Raw genomic sequence first — 8,195 nt, 5'->3', positions numbered from 1 at the left:
AAATTTAGGGTTGAACTCAAGGTTAGAAGCAATAGATTGCAAATGTAAGGTATAGTGGGAGATAACACTGAACAAATGTTTATTCTGTTTTTTAATCTTGTGTACAGAGATGAACTACTGATTTTTAAAAACATGAACTGAAAGTACATCATGAGCCTACCGTAAAAGAAAACAGGAGCAGAATATTAGTAAAATATTCAGATAATACCAGATTGAAAGGAAACTGTAAATATTAGAATGGGCCAAGAAATAACTATGGAAAGAAGATGCTTGAGTGAGAAATGAATACATTTGATTTACCATGGATCATTGCAGCTTGTATGCTGTCATTATTTTATGGAAGGATAGTTAGAAACTAAAAAATACAGGAGGGTGGCAATAATGTCATAGCTTAGATATGTTTATTCAATGTTCTGGCAATGAAATACAAATGATGCAAGTTTGGGGTTGTAGGTTAGAAGGTAGTGATCAAAACTGGTCATTGAATTGATATTCAGTAACTAGTTATTATATTTGGATAACATGGACAGGCTAGAAAATATATGCAGAGGAAAGTTTAAGCACCCAATTAGGACTTCACATAGTACACAACTGGAGTCAAGAAAGTGGAATTTAGTTTTTTCAAACCCACAAAATGTTGAAGTCTCTCTGCAGAGAATTCAAGGTAAATGCCAGCAAATACAGGGTGTACACAAACATTGGTGAGTTAAGCGAGTAATTAAACGGCGGTATAATAGAGACTAACAGGTTGTAGACAGGAAAGGGAAACTTTTCTATACTCTGTGGGTGGTGAACTCAAAGACTGCAAAGGTGGAAGCAGTGGAACCACTTTTCAGATACAACAGTAGTTTGGCTGGAGCATGAGTAAATGTACAGTTGGGATCAATATTGTTCTGGCATGGAATATAACTAGACGAATCAATGATATTTCTTCCCTGTTTCTAGCATTTATGATGTCACTCTTGTAAAAAGGTTTTGTTATAGAAAAATAGATAAAAACCTCTCCTCTGACGCATTTCTTCAGTGTACTGCAGGGGTGGAAAGTCACCATGCTGAGCTGTCAAGAGTCCTGGAGAGTAAAACTTTCCTTTCCTGTGCATCATAGGCAATGGCAGGCCATGATGTGATGTGGGCTGGGATGGTAATTAGGTTTTATAGCATGTGTATCTGTGGTCTTTTTACAATCTATTGCCAGAATGTACTATTTTAAGAGGTGAGCATGTGCCTGTTGAGGCTTGATCTGAGCTCACCAGCTAGGGTCTTGCACGCTACCAAACAGCTGTTAGAACAGAGAATTCAGCTCCAGTCCTGTACTGAATTTCATGCAAGCAGCCCCTGCACCCTGCCTGTGGGTCTGCCTGCACAGAGCTCGCTGAGGGATTCAAGCAGGCATCAGATTGTGCCCTGTAGCTGTTTTTCATTGCTTGTGAAGTGAGATGGTCCATCTTTGAAGCCGGTTACAGGCTGGTGGCTTACCGATGAAATACTCTGTCGCCAGGATCTTTGGAAATGTCAGAAAGAAATTGTGATGTTTCTACATATTTTCTTAAATTCCTGCTTTGAATTAATTTCACAAATGTAGTGTTAAGAGAGCAACGTCCTGCAGGACGATGCGCTGTTTCTGGCTCCGCTTTGTCTATGTCCTCCTTTCCCGATGGCAGGAGCAGGCCAGCCAGGCTCCTCCAGTGCAGAGCTTCCTCCGGGGCGATGGTAACGCTGAAGAGCACGGGAGGGAGGAGGCAGCCGCCTCTGCCCCAGTCCCTGTACAGCTGGGACACCCCGCTGGCTGTGGGGCGCTGAAGGCTGCCTTCATCCCCTCCTGCTGTTCTGTCCTACGTTCTGCAGGTATTTTCTTGTAGGAAAGAGTTTTATAAATTATGCATAAAGATCCCAATTTGGGGGACTATCAGATTCTATCAGTTAATCAAAAGTCCTGCTTTGTAATTCAGTTTCACATCCAGAGAACAGCTATATTTCAAGATCATGTCCCATGCCAAGACAAACCTGATGATTTCAGACAATTTCTTTGTTGTCTTTAAGCTGTTCCAAAGATGCTTTCTGAACAGACAGCAACAGAAATGTGCATAGGTAATGGAGCATCCTGGTTTGAACTGTGATTCCGGAAGTCTTGGAGACCTATGCCAAGTCTTCAGGTGTAATTTCAGTGATACTTGGCTGACATAAGCCATCTTAAAATTATAGCCCTCTCTGCACCAGTTTCATAGATCACCATCAGGCCTTTCAGATGGATGTCTAAATTGCATCTCCGCTTGAACTGATTTAAAAAAATCCCCAAATGATGTTTCTTGCTGGTCATTTCCTTTACACTTCTCTTTGTAATTTCCATGCTTTTGGTATTGCCCTCTCTTTAAAAAGATCCTTTTAAAATACAACATATTAACAGAAGACTCAAAGATGTTAGTTCCTTTGAAAACACTACTTTATCTGCAGTATAGCAAAGAAACAGACTTACAGTAAATCACTGGATATGTTCAACCTCTAAATAACTTTGAAATTTCAGAAAAATGTATGAGGTGAGAACCAGCCTGTCGTTTTGAGCATAGGTGAAGCAGTTTGTGGAAAAGGAATAGTGATAGCAGTTTTTAACAGCTGATTCAGGAACTGCTGCCTCAATACCTCTGGGCTGATTGGAAAGGATGTGTCTGTACTGAGTCTCTGGTAACTTCATATTACCAGACTTGACAAGTGCTAGTGGAGCTACTCTGACACAGTGAAACTTGCCTTGACTATGCAATGGACAAAAGACAAAACTAAAATGCTATATCCAATCATTTTACATTTAGGGGTTTGAAAACCCAGTTTAAATCCCAGGGTGGTCGCTCTTTGAATTCAGCTTGTTCCAGCTACAGGCCTGAGTTCAGTTCCTGAAGAACTAGATAGCGAGATGACAAATGTTTCAATCAAAAGTGGTTTCCTTTGGCTTTGTACTGTCTGACTCTGTTGCAATAGTGAAGTAGTAAATCAGCTCCAAAGGCTTACATATACAGCTTGTGTCTTCAAAAAAGCTTACTGTGCTGTCTTGTACAAAACAGGAAACGTGTAATGGTATGAACCCCAGAGGAGCCGATCCAGGGCAAACTCTCCTGACCTTGTGGAAAGCACATCCATCCCAACCTCGCAGTGAAATGGAAACATACAAGTTAACCACAGAAGTTAAGAAACATCCTTGTCTGCATTGTAATGCTGTAACGTGGAAAGTTTTTTACATGAGAAGCTGAGCCTGCAAGCTGATGCCACCATGCATCTCTCTTTGTGTTGTTTTTCCTCTTCTTAGAAGCAATATCGTACTCCAGTTTGTTTTCATTTTGCAAGCGAAGTGGTATTTTGGAGTGAATGACACACTTTCAGAATTACACACTATTAGATATTGTTGCTGTCCCCAAAGAGTAAGAAAAATGTAAATAGCAAGGAGGGAGAGGCATGATTCAAATTAACCTGAGCAGGCAAAAGCTAGATCATTAGTTAAAACTGAGAAGATATTTGATTGAGAACAGATATTTTGCTCCAGAAATGATCTCTTCTGGACCAGACCACTTCTCCACTACTCTGTGTAATTTTGCACCTGTCAGAATGTACACAAAGCATTCTTAAAACCAAGTGACATTTCACTCTTGACCTGCACACATGTAACAGTAGGATCCAAATCCTGTTCCTAGCAATATCTTAGGCCATGTTCCTTAAAATACAAGGCCAAGGTTTTATTTCATATCAAACTAGAATTAGGGGAGGAACACGCTATTTGAAACCCAGAAAGCTACATTCTAGCTTTCATGTAAGCTAATAGTTATAACTAATTCTCTTCAAAAGGCCTGGGAATTGATTTAAAGTTAGAAACCGCGTAAACTTTGGAAGCTTTATATATTCCAACTATAAAGCCTACTACATAGAGATGTGCTAAATATTTACAGACAGACTAGTATTAATATCTTCCTTTATAATTTTTTGGTTGTTTCAGTAGTGTGTGTCTTCACCTACTGATTGAAACAATATTACTTTAGCAGCCTTTCTGTTAAATACAATGATGAAGCTATTCAGTGCAACATAAACATTTAGCTCTGCAGTTTAGTCTGTAAACATTTAAAAGGTTGGAATGTTTATCTAAAATGGCCAGACATCCAAAACTTGCAAAGCTGATCTATTTGCAGTGTTAACAAGGAGTATAAAATTAAGAGTTTTACTCATCTGAAAGCAGAGAATAAAAAAAACCACCTTCATACTTGGCTCCTATCAACAATTAGGTTCAGTTTTGTTTCAGTTCTGAGTTTCCTTGGCACTGGTTAGCCCACCATGAACTGATTTCAGAAGAGAATTGGTTGGGATTAGAACTGCTGCTGGAATCTCAGTGTAAACCCCGGTCCCAGTGAAAGGAGGGGAGGGCACTGATGCAGGTGATAATTGCTTTTCTTTTTTCTTTCTTTTTTTTTTTTTTTTTTTTTAAAGGCTGTGATATGTCAAGCTGGAGGGAAAAAAAAAAAGCAGTGGGTTAGCAGCTGCTTTATGAGCGCGTAAGTCTTAACTGATGCAAAAATGGCAATTTCTGTGAGAGTGGAGGAGCTACTGTCACACAGATCTGACTGTAACCTTGTATTTTTGTTCATATGATACTGCTAGTAAGTGACCACACCTTTAGGCAAGTAAACATGATTACATGATTGCTCCTCAGTTCTTGGTTTTGTTACTTAATATTTCCACAGAACTCTGTTAGCCTGGCAATATATTGTAGTGGAAAAAATTTACTTTGGTGTGGTAAGTATAACTGTTATTTCTGTTTATTTTTTGTCTTCCTTTAATGCAGTAAGATGCTGAGTCCAAGCTAATCTCGAACATCATTTATATCATCATCAGATCAGCTGTTGAAATCCTCCCACCAAGTCAGAAGGGAACCAGCCACTTAACATAGTGTGTAAACAGCAAAATCAGTAATATTCCAAACAATGGTTCCAATATACTAAATTAACATTTTCGTAGTTCAAAAGAAAATTTGGTTCATGTTGTGATGAAAGAGCAAGTGAAGTTGGGAAGGTCTTACTGTGTACAAGTTAATTTGGTTGTGATTAAAATTGCACAAAATTTTAAAGAAATTACAATGTAGAAGAAACATGACTATTATATTTTTTTGTCTAAACCGCAGCAGGGGTTAACTGAATAGCTGCTGTTTGACAAGCTCCGACTACAACATCAGGAAAGTACTCAAACGAGTTTTACAGTTAAACATTGATTTGTCAATAGAGAGCAACTATATAGTTATCTGACATAATTCTTCTCAATGTGTTTTAAAAGTAATTACTCTCATAGATGTTTCATAGCTGTACCCATAGATGTAATTGCTGTAATGACACAAACGGCCACTTGAATTCTCCAGTGCACTTCTAGTGATTGGATGGCTGATACTACCCCATGTTTTGATCTGCTAAATACCCTGAGGTGACTTTATTTTGCAAACCGTTTTCATTCTTGCTATTAGTGCAACGATAGTTGCACAGCAGGGACACAGTCATTATTTGAAACCTCCGTGAATAGTCACGTCGTCGATAAAGTTTTGGTAGACAGTAAAAGGACTCCCTCTATTGGCAAATCTATGTGTAACTGTAAGATAAAATAAGAATTATTGTGTGCATGTATCTTCCTGGGATACTTGAATTTTGTGAAATCTCAGCAATTTGATTAACGTAGTTGAGATTAAACGAACAAACAAAAACAACTAGCCACAATCTGCAACTGAACTGTAAACTTTGACACCTCCTTAATTCTGGTCTATTTACATATGAGCATCACATACAGTATTTTCTCTTAACATATTTTTCATTCCCTGCTGTAGGATTAAATTAAAATTGAAGGAAGCAGGAATGTCAGTGGCTCATATTTGTGGGTGTTAAGTATTTGTGGAGGTGATATAGCACAAGTATTTAAAGAAAAGACAAAAGGTCTTTCTCTGTTTCCAGGAGAGGGCTCTGACTCACCATGTAATGTATTTTAATAGACGGAAGGTCTGAATCTTACCTGTTAGCATTGAGCTCTCATTCCTCTGTGCTTTGAGCCACCTCAGGTAATAGATTTTGCTGATGGCAGCTGCTTTGAAAAAAATACGAAGGTCGTTTGTTTGGGTTTCTTTTCATATTGCTACTAAATATGAAAATGCAAATCTAGTTCAGGATATCATGAGGCTCCCTCCCTTAAAACTTCAATCAAATAAGTTTTGCAGGGCTTAAAGTAAGGATGAAGGGGTGCAAAACAAACCAACCAAACAGAAAAAGCCTTTGAGGCCAACTGTAACCATGTAGGACTGGCTGAATTGGAGAGAGAAGGAGAGAGAGGAGAATTCCTTGGCAAGGGCGAATTACCGTCACACCTGAGCCTGTGTTTCGCAGATGTTCCCCTGGCTCCATGCGCAGAGCTGCAGCGAAAGGACACTGTTGGGATCCCGGGTGAAGCTGCAGAACAGATCTGTGGGATGCTGTATGGACGTGCTGCTCACTCGCCACCAGGAGACTCCCGCTCCCTGCAATTTAAAGGCAAGGAAAGAAGTATGTACGGATTCAAAGTATCAGCCAAGCACGCAATGTTTGTTGGAATAACTCTCTCACTTTAGATCTGAATTTACCTTCTTCCCTTTATACAATTACTACCTCATTGCTGTCAATACTGAGAACATAAAACTGGTTTTATTCAATTTCAGTTAAATATTGTGTCATCCCGCTCTCTCAGGATCTAGTCCGTGGTTAGGGTGCTTACCTGGGAGGCTGGGACACCTATGAAAGGCAGTCTTTCAATGCTTGCTTTTCTTTATGGTTGCAGAATATTTTGAGGAATATTGGGTAAAAGACCATCTGTGCTAAAGACGGCTTGAATGACGCGGTTTTCCCTGAATGTGGGAAGGGCTCCTGAGTGAGTCAGGGCTGAGTCATGGGAAGATCATGCTACTTGTAGGTATGAGACATAGTTTATTATGTTCCCAGAGTTATGCCCAAAAGAAGTGTTTTGCCGCATTGGGATGCTGCTGCAGGGGTTTGAGGAGGTGCCGACCCGAATCATTACTGAGGTGAAGGAGCCCCTCAGAGCTTGCTGTGCACAGGTGACCCCAGCAGGCTTTGCATTCAATGGTTGGAAGGTATGACAAGTTACGAATTTAACTACAGTTTGAACTTCGTGTTTTGGTAGTCTTGGGATTTTTATTTTTATTAAGCCTTTCAATTTTGACTAATAATTACAAAGAATAATTGTATACGTAGGATATTTATCCTTATGTAGTCCTCTTGGTTTTTATCCTCACCCTGAGGATAGAGAAGTGATATTTATTTCCAATTTTAGGGAAATCTGAAGCATGGGCAGGCTAAAGTCATCAACTAGGCCTATAGTGAGACAAAATTACGCAGATCTTGATGTTCACTGAGTTGAAGTATTTTCAGCTCTAGGATTACTTTGACATACTTAATATATGAATAAGCTACAGGCACTCCTTTCCCCACAAAGTTACCACACAAATAAGAAAGAGGGGCGTATAGTAGATGAGGGAATAGAAGGATAGTTCAATATGGTGTATCCTAACACAGGATTTAAAAGTGAGGGGAGAGCAGAAGATACAGGAGAGGGTTCAGGTCTAGTGAATAGCACAGTAAAGGTGAAACGCTGTGGATGCATGGCCTGACAGGAGGAGCTGGAAGGTGGTCAGAACCAGGATCAAGGCTAAGCAGAGCTTTGTGAGTGAGTGACTCCAAATCCCATCTTCTTTTTCTATTGGCAGTGCAAAGCAATGGGAAATAAGGAGGAGGTAATCGTAGAAACATTGCTGTAAGACAAGAGTATGGAATAGGAGGCAAGGGGATATAAGAATTGAGATATTTGTTTTCCAAAATTGTTTCCCAAATGGGTGCACCCACTCTGAGTTAACGGTACTTTGGCATCACCAACAAATAGGCCTGGCAGAAGCCAGCCCTCCTCTGCAAACCTTGAGAAATTGTGCTAAGTCGTATCGTCTCAGGAACCTAAGGAATTTAAGTCATGTCTTATTGGGAGCTAACAGTACCAGTCCAAGCCGGGACCAGAGGAAACTAAAACTGCTTCAGCTGCGCACCTGCACCTACACCAAAGGGGAGTTTGACTATGAGTTGATCACTTTACCCTACAAATATCTGTATCCCCTAGAGCCTGTTGAGCTCTCCTGCGCTGCAGTGGGC

General features: G+C 40.0%; 1 long non-coding RNA gene across 1 annotated transcript; it reads right to left on the bottom strand.

Moving 5' to 3' along the window:
* Nucleotides 1–280: 280 nt before the first annotated feature.
* On the bottom strand, nucleotides 281–6,885 carry LOC141744431 (uncharacterized). Its single transcript, XR_012587447.1, has 4 exons — nucleotides 6,754–6,885; nucleotides 6,371–6,520; nucleotides 6,022–6,090; nucleotides 281–4,477 (listed from the first exon to the last, which is right to left on the bottom strand). It is a non-coding gene; the product is annotated as an uncharacterized LOC141744431 (long non-coding RNA).
* Between the last annotated feature and the right edge of the window lie 1,310 nt (nucleotides 6,886–8,195).

This window comes from Larus michahellis, chromosome 6, assembly GCF_964199755.1.
Source record: "Larus michahellis chromosome 6, bLarMic1.1, whole genome shotgun sequence".
Taxonomy (NCBI): Eukaryota; Metazoa; Chordata; class Aves; order Charadriiformes; family Laridae; genus Larus; species Larus michahellis.
The sequence above is the reverse complement of the archived record's forward strand: the minus strand, read 5'-3'. Positions and strand labels throughout refer to the sequence as shown.